The 16,934-nt window shown below is 48.4% G+C and overlaps 1 protein-coding gene across 1 annotated transcript in view; it reads right to left on the reverse strand.

Moving 5' to 3' along the window:
- The window catches only part of LOC147702167 (polycystin-1-like), a 599,895-nt gene that overhangs the window by 45,747 nt on the left and 537,214 nt on the right, over positions 1–16,934 (reverse strand). The gene's annotated exons all lie outside the window — the stretch shown is intronic.

Consider the following 16,934-nt stretch of genomic DNA (forward strand, 5'->3'; position numbering starts at 1 on the left):
TTAAGGATGCTAAGCTTTTTTGGTCCACTGTCAACAGTCCCTTTCTTCAAAATGATGAAGCCCCGGTAATGTCTGCTCAGGTGACTGAGGAACAATGGGTGGCTCATTTTTCTAGTATTTTTAACCCTGAAGGACTAGTTGTAGGGGGTGATAGGGAGACTGTAGCTACCACCCCCCTACCTCTTAACATCACAGTCTCCGAGGTGGATGCTGCCATCCGGGTTAGTAAGGGGAGAAAGGCACCGGGCCCTGATGGGGTACCCGTTGATCTTTATAAAGCCGAGGTTTCCATCTGGAGCCCATTGTTAACCAAGGTTTTTAATGCAGCTGCAATGACTGCGGCCCCACAGACCTGGGGGGAATCAATCATTATCCCGGTTTACAAAAAAGGGGCGAGGGGTGAGGCAAAAAACTATCGCCCGATTTCTCTCCTCACTGCTTCCCTAAAAATTATGAGTAGGGTATTACTGAGTCGTCTGGAGGAATGGGTTGAAGGTAAAGGGGTCCTTGCGGACTCCCAGTTTGGATTCCGTAAGGGGTTAGGCACTATAGAACAGTGCATAAATGTGGACCTCATTATAGGCAAATATACACGGGCTAAACAAGGCTCGCTGTTTCTTTGCTTTGCTGACTTGACCAGCGCCTTCGGCCTGGTTGACCATGGTCTTCTGTGGTCAACCTTATTGGATATGGGCGCTCCACAGGATATTATTTATTTCTTGGCCCAATTATACAGGAATTTGAAGGCTAAGATACATTATGGGCAATCGGGGGAGTGTACACCTAGTATTAAGGTAGGCTCTGGAATTAGGCAGGGATGCGTCCTTGCTCCTCTTCTTTTCTCCCTTTTTATTAATGCAATTGAGTCTGAACTACGGACCGTCAATGCAGATGCACCGACCGCTGACGGCCTTTCCATTCCAATATTGCTTTATGCGGATGACGCGGTTCTGCTCTCACAAACTCCCCTTGGGCTGCAAAAACTTATGAACAAATTTGCAGATTTTATTAATGGGAGAAAATTAAAAATCAATAATTCAAAAACTTTTATAATGCCCTGCGGTAAGAAAATCAAAAATTTAAGGCCCTTTACAGTTATGGACCAAACTATACAAGTGGTTGACAAATTCTGTTATTTGGGTATCACTTTTAACAGTGGGGGGATGTGGGCGCCAGAAATGATTAATGTAAGAGCTAATATGGCCAAGTGTTCTTTTGGCATATTTAAGTTTGCATCCAAGTTAGGCTCTAGGCGGATACCTGACATGCTGTACTTATACCGCCATAAATGTGTTGCTCTGGCCCTTTATGGCTCAGGTGTGTGGGGCCATTGTAATAACAATATGCTCCAGGGGGAGGAAAACAAATTTGTCAAAAAACTCTTGTGTTTACCATCTTCTGCTTCAACAAAACTGATCCATCAGGAGGTTGGCTTGGAACATCTTTCTGACTTGATCAGATTAAGACCTCTGTTAGTATGGAGATCTATATGGACTAAGGAGCAGACGGGTTTCACAAGAAAGATTATATTAGACTGTCTCCACATGGATAAATGTTCCCGTATCCCCTGGCTTAACTATATTATTCAAGCATTTAAAGATGTCTTTAATCTTACTGTGCGTGATAACCCTTTTTGTGCTTTAGATATCCCGAAGACTGAGCTTAAACATGAATTTTTGAGGGTTAGTATGGTGAAGCGAAATGTAGCTACTGCTCAGTTTTCCACACATGTATTTTACGATAGGTACAAAAAGGTAGAAATGGGATTCTCAGGATACCTTAAAATGGTTACTATCCGATCCCACCAATATGTATTGACAAGATTACGGATGGGGATTGTTCACTTGCTTGTCGCGTATCCTGATATGAAGACCTATACTACTGCCCCCTGTCCATGTGACGGGACCACAAAGCAAAGCACAGAGCACTTTTTATTGTTATGCCCTTTTTATCTTCACCTTCGAAAAATATATTTGAAACCGCTTTTAAAAAAATATAATGTATCCACTATTGTATCGGCCATGGGGCTTTTATTTGGACTTGATTCGCAGGACATCTGTTTTTTTATTGCTGTATTCATTTTAAAGGCGATACGCTTGAGGAATAACATGCTCCTTGATATGTGATTATTCTTAAATTTGCTGTATCCTCATGTTTTTATTACTTATGTATGTATGTACTTTTATGATTATTAACTAATGATCGAATAAAGTTTTTGAATTGAATTGACTATGTTGGTGTTGTTAATAATACTAATAATAATCGTTTTGGTAACCAATTGATAATTATATAGCTGTATACTATTGTTTTATACTGTTTATTAAGTACAGTTTGTTAGATTTTATTATGTGGCTTCATTACAATTGTTACCAATAGTTATTGATTCCCCCCTTTTATTTTAAAATGTTAGTTTCTATTATACTGCAATTCTCATTGTATTGGTACAAGTTTTATTTTTTATTTTAATGTAATATTGCAAATTTAATGTACTTCATCAGTGCTCTTTTTTGTTTGGTCGATTGCCTTATTATAAACTCAATAAAATATTTTGAACAGAATAATATGGCCTATTTCAAAAAGGAAACAAATGCTATAGAAGTCAAGGAAGGTATCAGTATAAAATAAGTAAAGTGGCTGCAACCTACTTGGTTTGCCAGTTTTGTTTTTTAATATGTAAAGTTTTATGAGCATGGCCCCGGGGCATCCTAGTGATTGACAAAAGAAACAGTTCAAACAAACATCACAAACATACATATAAACCTGCAATGTTAGCATTATATGGCCCTGGGCATTTAGTTGCTAAAACCTGAGGAACAGGTTTAGACAATCCTCACAATAAAACCAGGGGAAAGCAAAATGCAAAGGGCAAAATTGAGAGAATAGACATGGACTAGGCCTTGGTGAGCTATAGTGCAAAAGGGCAAGCAAGACCTTTACTAAAGTGTCTTTCGAACAGGAGGATTATGAGTGCCTTTTTAAAGAAAAATCAATCAATCAGGTTTTTATATAAAGCGCAACTATTCACCCGTAAGGGTCTCAAGGTGCTAAGTGTGGGGGTGGGGAGAGAGTGAGAGGGGTCCTGCGGAGGACTGGAGGAAGGGAATTCTAAATTCTAGTTGCACTTCCATAGAAGAGTTCATTCAGTGCTCGTGTTTGAATATGGTGGGATGCATTTGTCAAACCCCACTGAGTACCAGAGATCTTCAGCTTTTCAGAGAAGCTGGTGAGAAAATAGTCATGCATGAGAAGAAGCTTTGCGCATGATATAGGGAGTAATAAACTGAGAACTAACTTCCATGGAGAGCCACTGAAGTTTAGCAGGATGGGAGACATAAGGTCAAATTTATTGTTGTCAATAACAAGGTGAGCCACCGCTTGTGAAAATGATCGGCGAAGGGCAATCTTTAATGCCCGAAAAGAAGCCTTAGTTAAAGCTTAGCATTCTTCACCATAGCAGCAATTTGCCTCTGAAGATTAAGGCCGCTACCATGGATGAAGCCCAAGACTTAATATTTTGAACAATACCGATTTGTAGTCCAGGCTGTGAAGGATTCCATCCTCTAGTGTACAGGAACAATGGGTTCTTTGGAGAGATTAGCAGGGATTCTGTTTTGACAGCGTTAAGTTTGAGTAGATGTGTAGACTCGATGTTGGAGGCTGACTTTTCTACCTGTAACCCGGTAATCAGGTAGGTAGTGACACAATCGACCCCTTCAATGCCCATTCGTTTTCTCAAGACTTTGATCAGGGCAATGTGGTTCATTGTAACAAAGGGAGCTTAAAGACCAAGGGGCACAAGTAAACATGAGTTTAAGGAAACCGAGTGCATTGTCCTTAATGTGCAGGAGGGTGATCTCTGTGCTGTAAGGCTGTTGGGAGACAAATTGGAATGAGTCTGGTTGTTTGTTAGCAAAGATCTGAGACCAAGGTTGGTAGGATACACTACTTTCTATCAACTTTCCTTAGAAGGGAAAGGTACAGATATGATAAAGGTTGTTCAGCTCACTTGGACCAAGTGAAGTTTTTTTTAAAGTGTGATGTTATCTGTTTTTAAACAATCAGGGAATGTGCTTTGCTCTAGAAAGGAGTTTACCAAGGTGGATCAGACGGTAAGAAGCTGTCTTTGCTTACAAAGCCAGGTATAGCATCAGAAAGGTGATTTGATCTTTTGACCTTGAAGATGGTGCGCAGCAGCTCTGTTTCTGAGATCAGATCAAAATGCAACTCGGATCACTGTTCTTTGCTTGATAAGCTTGACATCTACTAGATGATCTGCGCATTATGAAAAAGATAGATCAACTGAGGTTACTGTTTTTTCAAAGAATTTTGCAAGGTTATCATACAAGGATGCAGGAATTGCTGATAAACAATATTCAACTTCTGACTGGGGGCTGATATCTCAAGACACAGTCACCAGAAGGAACTAAGCGTGTTTATATGAATCACAGCTATTCTCCCTATGTCTATCTTCGAGGTGAAAACTGAGAATTAAATAATGGGGTGAAGAGAAGGTCCAATACACTGTTGGAGGAAGCAATAAGCTAACTTTCTAAGAGAATCATGATATTGAGATTGAGTTTCATGATCAAATCTGCTATCTCGAGGTAGAGTTTACTACGGACGGCAGTCAAGAAGCAGACTGCTTAGAGTGAGGATTGTAGACTTGGAGAAAGGGTGTTTTTGTGAGCAAACAGGCAATTGGATGCAGTGTCAACCTGTTGATTGAGGGAGAAGAAGGATGTGGCGGTCTGTGGTTCATGAGGGTGGTGATGGGAAGATTGCCTTGGTCATGGTTGGGAGACTGATCAAGAATATAGATGGGTTTTTCATTGCTTCCATGAATTATTAGTGGTTGTCATTGCAAAGGAAATACATTAATCGTTTGGGTCTGGGGGCAAAGCAGTTTCTGTGAATAGTAGACTGATTTCAGGGAGAGGTGATGGCCAGGTTGCAAGAAAAACGTGGTGCTCAACAACAAACAAGAAACGTGAAACAGCCTGTGACAGGACATCACTTTACCCCATAAGCTGGGCTAATGAGAGTGGCTGGTTGGAGAGATATGAATAATTCTGGGGAGGATGAAAGGATGGTGATAGTAGTTAGTAATGTTAGAACAGGCGAAGTGAGAATGGGAGGCAGGTGTTTGGGATAATCTTAACAGATACATGTGAATATTTTGATTTAAAAAAAATCAAGGATAGCTGGTGTGTGGACACACTGGCTATCTTGGAATGTATTTTGAAATCAACTTTTATAAAATCCATATAAAATCCATTCCTTTCTAAGGAGGCCACCTATCCTCGCGCACAAACACAATCGTAGAATGGCTTTTGGTGTACTTACCAAAAAAACAATTCAATGATTGCAGCACTGTGTGTGCAGGCATGTTTTGTTTTGTTGTACCTTACAAAAACCAGTTACTGTTCATGCTTGTAAACGCATGTACACATATAGGTGGGCATTTTGGAATGATTTTTGGTAAATAATAATTAAGTTGCCGGTTTACAATTATTCGCAAGTAGCCTAGAAGCAATATTAGGGAAGCAGCCTTGCTAAAAAACACAAAATATGTGTAATAAAAGAAACATTGGCAGTGGACTGCTGTTGGTGCGGATAATATATTGCATTGAATATAAATAATGAATGGTGTCTTTATAAAGCGTGGTGCCACTCAAAACAAGATCATCCGCGCCAATACTAAGCTGCAATTTAGACCTTATCCAGAGCCTGAGTGGGGAGATTTAAATTTTTTTGGACACTATAGGTGTGGCAGGGTATACTCAGACATGAGTCCCTTTCTCACTGCACCATCAGAATTCAAGCAAGCCGGGCCGAAGAAGGCTGAAATGCCAGAAACCGGTCCCCGGTAGCTTGTCTCCTTTCTGGTGAAGAATTGGCTTGGTAGTTTAGTCTGCCCTGTTCCCATGATGCACTGGGACAGACTGATTTGCATATAGCCAGGTTCTGAGCTGGGATGGTGCAGTGAGATAAATAACGGTGATGGATCAAGCCCTGATCTTTGGACTGGGTAAGAGTGGTCTGCTTAATTCAGACACTCTGTTCATCACCACCCCCTTTTCTGAATCGGAGATTTAAATGAAGGCATGACGAGGCTTAGAAAAGCCACTTTTTAAGACTCTTAAAAGCATCTTCCGTGTTTATAAATCTGAGATGCATTGGTCATTGGTCAATCAATCAATCAATCAAAGACATTTATAGAGCGCACTACCTACCCGTAGGGTCTCGAGGCGCTTGGGGGGGGGCCGCTACTGCTCGAACAGCCAGGTCTTGAGCTTCTTCCTGAAGGAGAGGTGGTCTTGGGTCAGGCGCAGGTCGGCCGGGAGGGAGTTCCAGGTCTTGGCGGCCAGGTAGGAGAAGGACCTTCCTCCTGTGGTGGCTCTGCGGATGCGAGGGACGGCGGCGAGGGCGTGGCTGGCAGATCGGAGGTGGCGTTTGGGAGCGTAGAAGTTGATGCGGTTGTTGAGGTAGCTCGGGCCTTGATCGTGGAGAGCTTTGTGTGCGTGGGTAAGGAGGCGGAAGGTGATTCTCTTGTTGACCGGGAGCCAGTGTAGGTCTCCTAGGTGTCCGGAGATGTGGCTGTGTCGTGGGATGTCGAGGATGAGTCTGGCTGAGGCATTCTGGATGCGCTGGAGTCTCTTCTGGATCTTGGCGGTGGTTCCGGCGTAGAGTGCGTTGCCGTAGTCCAGTCGGCTGGTGACGAGGGCCTGGGTGACGGTCTTCCTGGTCTCTGTGGGGATCCACCAGAAGATCTTCCGCAGCATGCGCAGGATGTTGAAGCACGACGAGGAGACGGCGTTGACTTGTCTGGTCATGGAGAGGGAGGAGTCCAGGATGAAACCCAGGTTGCGTGCGTGGTCCGTCGGTTTGGGTGCGGTGCCCAGGGCGGGGGGCCGCCAGGAGTCGTCCCAGGCGGAGGGCGAGGAGCCCAGGATGAGGACCTCCGTCTTATCTGAGTTCAGTTTCAGGCGGCTCGTCGTCATCCACTCGGCTACCTCTTTCATCCCTTTGTGCAGGTTGGCTCTGGCGGCGGCGGGGTCGTTGGTCAGGGAGAGGATCAGCTGGGTGTCGTCGGCGTAGGAGATTATGTTGAGGTTGTGTTGGCGTGCGATGGCCGCGAGGGGGCTCATGTAGACGTTGAAGAGAGTAGGGCTCAGCGAGGATCCTTGAGGGACGCCGCAGATGACTTCGTTGGCCTCTGACTTGTACGGTGGTAGGCGGACTCTTTGTGTTCTTCCGTCGAGGAAGGAGACGATCCATTCCAGTGCCTTCTCCTGGATTCCGGCGTTGCTGAGGAGCTGCACTAGGGTGCGGTGGCAGACCGTGTCGAAAGCCGCGGAAAGGTCTAGGAGGATGAGGGCCGCTGTTTCTCCGTTGTCCATCAGGGCTCGGATGTCGTCAGTGGCGGCGATGAGGGCGGTCTCGGTGCTGTGGTTGGCGCGGAATCCGGACTGCGATGGGTCGAGGGATCCATTCGTCTCGAGGAAGGCGGCCAGCTGTTTGTTGACAGTCTTTTCGATGACTTTGGCTGGAAACGGGAGAAGAGAGATGGGGCGGTAATTCTTGAGTTCGGTGGGGTCTGCTGTAGGTTTCTTGAGTAGAGCGCTGAGTTCGGCGTGCTTCCAGCTCTCGGGGAAGGTGGCGGTGTCGAATGAAGCGTTGATGATGTCCCGCAGGTGGGGTGCGATGACAGCGTCGGCTTTGTTGAAGACGTGGTGAGGGCAGGGGTCGGTCGGAGATCCGGAGTGGACGGAGTTCATCATGTGGACGGTGTCTTCGGTGTTGACCGGGGTCCAGTCGCGGAGGGTGGTGGTGGGTGGCGTTGCTGCGGTCGTGGCGTGCGTCGGTTGGGAGCTGAAGCTGTTGTGTATGTCCGCGATCTTGTTGTGGAAGTAGGAGGCGAGGGAGTTGCAGAGGTCTTGCGATGGGGTGATGTCATTGTTTCCGGCGTTGGGGTTGGAGAGCTCTTTCACGATGTTGAAGAGTTCCTTGCAGTTGTGTGCGTTGTCGTCCAGTCGGTTCTTGAAAGCCGTTTTCTTGGCGGTGCGGATCAGTTGGTGGTGTTTCCGGGTGGCGAGCTTGAGGGTGGTCCTGTTGTCCGGCGTGGGTTCCTTTCTACAGGCTTTCTCGAGGGCTCGGCAGTTCTTCTTGGAGATCTTGAGTTCGTCGGTGAACCATGGGGCTCTCTTATTGCCGGGTCTGCAGGGCGGGATCCTCAGAGGGGCGAGTTCGTCTGCGCATTTGCTGATCCACTTCGAGAGGTTGTCGGCGGCCTGGCTGGGGTTCGCTGAGCTGGCCGGAGGGTGCTGGCTCAGGGAAGCGGCGAGCTGGTCTGCTGTGATCTTGTTCCAGCTTCTTCGGGCAACCTGTTGCTGGTGGTGGTGGATCGTCGTTCTTCTGAAGGTGAAGTGGATGCATCTGTGGTCCGTCCAGTGGAGTTCTGTGGCGTGGTTGAAGGCGATGTCTTTGCTGGATGAGAACATGGCGTCGAGTGTGTCCGGCGAGGTGGGTGGGGGTGGACACCAGCTGCTTGAGTCCAAGGTTGGCGAGGTTGTCGAGTAGGGTGCTGGTGTTGCAGTCGTTGTTGTTCTCCAGGTGGAAGTTGAAGTCCCCCAGGAGGATGTAGTCCGCGGAGGGGAGGGCGTGCGGGCTGACGAAGTCGGCGATGTCCTCGCTGAATTGAGTGCGTGGTCCCGGAGGTCGGTAGATCAGGGTGCCTCTGAGGGTGGTCTTCGGGTCGGTGTGGTCGGTTGGTTCGTTCCATGCCTTGGTGCCTATCACCATGAGGGATTTACTACCTCGAGTTTTTAGTCTGAAAGAACAGCAGATTTGCATTTGAAGATCTCAGTGTTCTCAAGGTCTTGTAGTGGCTAAATCTGGCAGTGAGATATTTCGGGCCTGTGTCCTTAAATGTCCTAAAGACTGGCAGCAGTGTTTTATACAGAATTCTTTTATGTATAGGTAGCCAGTGAAGTGTTTATAATGCCACTGATGCAGAGCTCCTTTGGCAGAATGCTGTCACTCTCAAAGGGAAACAATGGCTAAATTAGGCTGACCATTTGTCCCATAGTGTACAGTGAGGTGGGCAGAAACAAGATGTAAATAACTACAACATACAAATGGATGGAGAGGGCTAAGTGAAACAGTCCGTATGTTTTTTTAAAAGATTTTGTTTTGGATAGAAGTGCTCTTTTAGAAGCTCTATGCGCTGTTGGAACATCACTTTTTGTGACGTTCGGTGACACACAGGGCTTAGCCAAGACTACTAGGCCATGTAAAGCCACCCTGTGTGGCTTTTTTCTTGGCTTTGTAGATATGGATGGTGTAGGGAGACGTGCCATGAGCATTACGGTGGGTGTTCCCATGTAACACCCATGGCATTTGACACATTCCCAGATTTACAACAAGCTGTAAACCTGGGAATACGTCAAAAGCCTACGCCTGCACAAGGGAGGCACAACAAGAAGAAATAACATTATTTCTCCTAGTTTTTAGGTCTCGCTTATTATACCACGCAGGGATAAATAGGCGAGATTATAGTAAGGGGAAAAGAAAAATCCACCTAGCCTGCTGATTGCGTACAGTTCATGTGAGCAATGCGCGTGCACAGAGCCAGCCACTTCACACACCACCATTTGTCTGTGCTTTGGCATCAGACTTCAAAGGCTTCCGCTCCCCCGCCCCCCGCGTGCACATCGAACTCTATCATTTGTCTCAGCCTTGGCATCAGACTTCAAAGGAATGCACTCCAGCTCCCCCGCCATCCCCCCCGCCACAGGAATGCCGAGAGCTTGGTTTTTTTGCATCCATTTCGCAGGGATGCCGTGTTTTGTTCAGCGTTCTCTGCACCTTTCTCGTTTTTTTTTCTAGACGAAAGTGAAAGCCTACCGTGCTTGTTTACAGTAGCCTTGCTCCTCAAATGCTGTTGCTGTGTTGCCATCTCTCTAGGACACTCAGCTTGAAAACACTCGACTTGCTAGCTGCAATGCTAAATCCGCTATTCTTTGCCTCTAGACACATTGATCCCTCGCAGAATGTGCTGCCTCTCCTGATTCTGAAACTGACCAACGCAGTCACGACGCAGTCTCTTCTCTCTGTCTTATGATGTCTGCCCTGCCACCATTTACTTCGGACCCTCACCCTCACACCTCACCCGCACACACCCTCTCACTCTCATACACCCTCTCACACCCTCACCCACCCTCACACACCCTCACTCACCCTCACCCCCTCACACTCACAGCCCTCTCACCCTCACTCACCCTCACACCTTCACCCTCGCACCCCCTCACCCTCACACCCCCTCATACCCCCTCATCCTCACCCTCACACACCCTCACACCCTTACCCCCCTCCCTCACTCACCCTCTCAACCTCACACACCCTCTCACCCTCACACACCCTCTCACTCCCTCTCATCCTCACACCCCCTCACCCTCACATCCCATCAACCTCCCTCACACCCCCTAACCCTCACACCCCCTCATCCTCACTCACCCTCTCACCCACCCTCACCCACCCTCTCACCCTCATCCACCCTCTCACCCTCACCCACCCTCTCACCCTCACACACCCTTTCACCCTCACACAACCTCTCACCCTCACACAGCCTCTCACCCACCCTCACTCCCCCTCACCCTCTCACACCCTCTCACACCCTCTCACACCCTCAGCCTCACACACCCCCTCACCCTCACTCACCCTCACCCCCTCACATCCCCACACACCACCTCATCCTCACACCCCCTCACCCTCACCCACCCTCCCCCACCCTCACACCCACTCTCGCTCACCCTCACACCCCCTCACACCCCCTCACCCTCATGCACCCTCACTCACCCTCACCTTCACACCCCCTCACACCCCTCACCCTCACACCTCCTCACCCTCACACCCCCTCACCCCTTCACCTTCACACACCTAACCCTCACACCCCCTCACTCTCACACCCCATCACCCTCAATCCCCACATCCTCACCCTCACACCCCCCACCCACCCTCTCACCCTCATCCACCCTCTCACCCTCACCCACCCTCTCACCCTCACACACCCTCATACCCCCTCACCCTCACACACCCTCACACCCTCAGCCTCATACACCCCCTCGCCCTCACACCCTCACCCCCTCACATCCCCACACACCCCCTCACTCCCCATCACCCCCTCACCCTCACTCACCCTCTCACCCACCTTCCCCCACCCTCACCCACCCTTTCACCCTCACACCCCCTCTCACCCTCACACACCCTCTCACACCCCCTCACCCACCCTCACACCCTCACATTCACACCCCATCACCCTCACACCCCCTCACCCTCACACCTCCTCACCCTCACCCCTCCTCACTCTCACCCCTTCACCTTCACACACCTCCTAACCCTCACACCCCCTCATCCTCACCCTCACCCACCCTCACCCTCACACACCCTCACCCACCCTCACCCTCACTCACCCTCTCAAACTCACACACTCTCTCACCCTCACACACCCTCTCATCACCCTCACATCCCCTCACCCTCACATCCCCTCACACTCTCACCCTCACACCCCTTCACTCTCACTCACCCTCACCCACCCTCACCCACCCACCCTGCTCTCACCTCACCCACCCTCTCACCCTCACACATCCTCTCACCCTCACCCACCCTCTCACCCACTCTCACCCTCACATCCCCTCAACCTCCCTCACACCCTCAGCCTTACTCTCACACCCCCTAACCCTCACACCCCTCATCCTCACTCACCCTCTCACCCACCCTCACCCACCCTCTCACCCTCATCCACCCTCTCACCCTCACCCACCCTTTCACTCTCACACACCCTTTCACACTCACAAAGCCTCTCACCCTCACCCACCCTCTCACCCACCCTCGCACCCCCTCACCCTCTTACACCCTCTCACCCTCTCACAACCTCAGCCTCACACACACCCTCACCCTCTCACATCCCCACACACCCCCTCACCCTCACACCCCCTCACCCTCACTTACCCTCTCACCCACCCTCCCCCACCCTCTCACCCTCACTCACCCTTTCACCCTCACACACCCTCCCACCCTCCCACACCCTCTCACCCACCCTCACACCCCTTGCCCTCACACCCCCTCACCCCCCTCACCCTCATGCACCCTCACACACCCTCACCTTCACACCCCCTCACCCTCACACCCCCTCACCCTCACAGCTCCTCACCCTCACACCCCTCACCCTCACACCCCCTCACCCTCACCCCTTCACCTTCACACACCTCCTAACCCTCACACCCACTCACTTTCACACCCAATCACCCTCACACCCCCTCATCCTCCCCCTCACACACCCTCACCCACCCTCTCACCCTCACCCACCCTCTCACCCTCACACACCCTTTCACCCTCACACAACTTCTCACCCTCACACCCCCTCACCCTCACACACCCTCACCCTCACACACCCTCAGCTTCACACACCCCTCACCCCCTCACATCCCCACACACCCCTTCACCCTCACACCCCCTCACCCTCACTTACCCTCTAACCCACCCGCCCCCACCCTCTCACCCTCACTCACCCTCACACACCCTCCCACCCTCCCACACCCTCTCACCCACCCTCACACACCCTCTCACCCACCCTCACACCCCTCACTGTCACACCCCCTCACCCTCACACCCCCTCACCCTCATGCACCCTTACACACCCTCACCTTCACGCCCCCTCACCCTCACACCCCTCACCCTCACACCTCCTCACCCTCACACCCCTCACCCTCACACCCCCTCACCCTCACCCCTTCACCTTCACACACCTCCCAACCCTCACACCCACTCACTTTCACACCCCATCACCCTCACACCCCCTCATCCTCACCCTCACACACCCTCACCCACCCTCTCACCCTCACCCACCCTCTCACCCTCACACACCCTTTCACCCTCAAACAACTTCTCACCCTCACACCCCCTCACCCTCACACACCCTCACACCCTCAGCTTCACACACCCCCTCACCCCCTCACATCCCCACACACCCCTTCACCCTCACACCCCCTCACCCTCACTTACCCTCTCACCCACCCTCCCCCACCCTCTCACCCTCACACACCCTCTCACCCTCACACACCCTTTCACCCTCTCACCCACCCTCACCCTCACACCCCTTCACCCGCACACACCCTCACACCCGCACGCACCCTCACACCCTCTTGTACCCTCACCCTCACACCCCCTCACCCTCACACCCCCTCACACCTCCTCACCCTCACACCCCTTCACCCTCACAGCCCCTCACCCCTTCACACACCTCCTAACCCTCACACCCCATCACTCTCACACCCCATCACTCTCAAACCCCATCACCCTCACACACCCTCATCCACACCCTCACCCTCACACACCCTCACCCTCACTCACCCTCTCACCCTCACTCACCCTCTTACCCTCACACACCCTCTCATCACCGTCACATCCCCTCACCCTCACATCCCCTCACACTCTCACCCTCACACCCCCTCACCCTCACACACCCTCAACCTCACACACCCTCACTCTCCCTCACCCACCCCCACCCCCTCACCCTCATACCCCCTCACCCTCACCCTCCCTCACTCTCACACCCCTCACCCTCAGACCCCCTCACCCTCACTCACCCACCCTCACCCTCACACACCCTTTCACCTCACAAACCCTCACCCTCACACACCCTCTCACCCGCCCTCAACCCCTCACCCTCACACCTCCTCACCCTCACACCCCCTCACCCTCACACCCCCTCACCTTCACACCCCCACCCTCACACACACCCTCACCCTCACACCCCCTCACCCTCACACCCCCTCACCCTCTCACCCACCCTCACCCTCACACACCCTTTCACCCTCACACACCCTCTCACCCGCCCTCAACCCCTAACTCTCACACCCCCTCACCCCCCTCACCCCCCCACACCCTCACCCTCACACACCCCCTCACCCCCCTCACTCTCACCCACTCACACCCCCTCACCCTCACACACCCTCACCCTCACACACCCTCACACCCTCTCACCCTCACACACCCTCGCCATCACACACTCTCACCCCCCTCACCCTCACACCCCCTCACCCTCACACCCCCTCACCCTCACTCACCCTCACACACTCTCACACACCCTCACCAGCATAGCATAACAAAACATAGCATAGCATAACAAAGCTTAGGATAGAAAGACAAAACACAACAAAACATAACATAGCATAACAAAATATAGCATAACAAAACAAAGCATAGCATAGCATAACAAAGCATAGCAAAACAAAACCGCGTAATAGAACAAAACATAGCATAGCATAACAAAACACAACAAAAGATAGCATAACCAAACATAGCATAACATAACAAAACATAGCATAGCATAACATAACATAAAACAAAGCATAGCATAACAAAACATAGCATGACAAAACATAGCAAAACACAACAAAACATAGCATAGCATAACAAAACATAGCATTGCAAAGCATAGCAAAACATAGCATAGCATAGCATAACAAAACACAACATAGCATAGCATAACAAAACAAAGCTTAGCATAGCATAACAAAACATAGCATAACAAAACATAGCATAACAAAACACAACAAAACATAGCATAGCAAAACACAACATAGCATAGCATAACAAAACACAACAAAACATAACATAGCATAACAAAATATAGCATAACAAAACAAAGCATAGCATAGCATAACAAAGCATAGCAAAACAAAACAGCATAGTAGAACAAAACATAGCATAGCATAACAAAACACAACAAAACATAGCATAACAAAACATAGCATAACATAACAAAACATAGCATAGCATAACATAAAACAAAGCATAGCATAACAAAACATAGCATGACAAAACATAGCAAAACACAACAAAACATAGCATAGCATAACAAAACATAGCATTGCAAAGCATAGCAAAACATAGCATAGCATAACAAAACACAACATAGCATAGCATAACAAAACAACGCTTAGCATAGCATAACAAAACATAGCATAACAAAACATAGCATAACAAAGCATAGCATAATAAAACACAACAAAACATAGCATAGCATAACAAAGCATAGCATAGCAAAACACAACATAGCATAGCATAACAAAACACACCAAAACATAGCATAGCATAACAAAACAAAGCATAGGATAGCAAAACAAAACATAGCATAGCATACCAAAACAAAGCATAGGATAGCAAAACAAAACATAGCATAACATAACAAAACATAGCATAAAAACACAACACATAGCATAACAAAACATAGCAAAACACAACAAAACATAGCATAGCAAAACAAAACATATAATAGCATAGCAAAACATAGCATACCTTACACAACAAAACATAGCATAGCATAACAAAACATAGCAAAGCAAAACAAAGCATAGCATAATAAAACACAACAAAACATAGCATAGCATAACAAAACATAGCATAACTAAACATAGCATAGCATAACAAAACATAGCATAACATATCAAAGCATAGGATAGCAAAACATAGCACAGCATAACAAAACAAAACATAGGATAGCAAAACATAGCATAGCATACAGCATCACTCCACACCACCACAGCATCACTTAGGGGCACCACAACATCACTATGTGCTACCACAGCATCACTGAACGCCACAGCATCACTCGTTCGCCATCGCAACATCACTCAGCGCCACTACAGCATCAATCTGTGCAACCATTCAACAACACCTGGTTCAAATATGTTCTCTCAATGTTTTAAGCTTCATTACAAATGTAACAAAAAGTTGTTAATATTTCACTTCTGTTCTTGGATTTTCGTCACAATAAAATAAACTGAACATAATCTTCACAAAAGTTATTTACAAAAGTTTAAGCTATTGCCATTATAAATTACAATAACATTTATTTAAGTATTCATTATTGGAAAAAAATTAAAAGCCATTGTAATTTGTAATATCAATACATGTAAGTCACTTAAATACATATTGCATTACAAATGCTATAAGTGTCACATTTGCGAAAGTTATAACTATTGGCACTGTAAATGACAAAGCTATTAATTTCGCTATTTTCAAAAACAAAACATAAATAAAAAATGTGTCATTTACCATACCAATAGCTCAAACTGTCCTAATGCGAGACCTATTGCATTGCAAATGCTTGTTTCTCTTTCTATGTGTACTGCATTTTGCAACACATATAGAAAGAGAAAATCGGCTCAATTCATTGTGTTTGTGGAGGAAGCTCTCCCTTCCTGTACAAGAACAATCCTCCCTACAACGCAGACACCCTTGCACCATAGTGCAAGTGAGCCTGTGTTGGTGCATGCTAGCCAATTGAGGTCCAGCACAGGGAAAGAGGACAGGAATGAGCTGTATCTGATAGATACGGCGCACTCCTGCCCTTTTCTTTCGCTGTAGGGTAGCGCAGCAGGAAGGCTTATAGCGCTGCCATATGACAAAATATAGTAAATGAGGCCCTAAGTGTCCTGGCCAATGCCAGAACTACACATTGCTGAAGACTCTAATTTAAGTGGAGTCATGAAGTTGAGAGACTGGTCTTGGACTCTGTATATAAATATGTATGTATGCATTACGATGTATGTAGGATACGCCTCGTATGGAGAGACACAGGAGCTAATTTGTAACCCAACAAGGAAAAAATTCAAGATTGTTGACAAATCGGGTGGGGGGGGGGTTTGTAGGAATGGGCGAGGGATTGATTGTTCATGTTGGTAATCCAGGGACCGATGCAGCAGGGAGAACGCTTATCAATAAAAGAAGAGGTGGTTCTTAAAGACTTGCACAAAGTGTGGGGCTGGCAGGTCGAGGTCCATATTGATAGACCAGTGGCTGGTAGATCCTAGGGAAACGTTCTTAGTGAAAGCAAGAGGCTGGTGTTTAGCCCATCTCTGACTCGCAGG

This window comes from Lissotriton vulgaris, chromosome 7, assembly GCF_964263255.1.
Source record: "Lissotriton vulgaris chromosome 7, aLisVul1.2, whole genome shotgun sequence".
Classification (NCBI taxonomy): Eukaryota; Metazoa; Chordata; class Amphibia; order Caudata; family Salamandridae; genus Lissotriton; species Lissotriton vulgaris.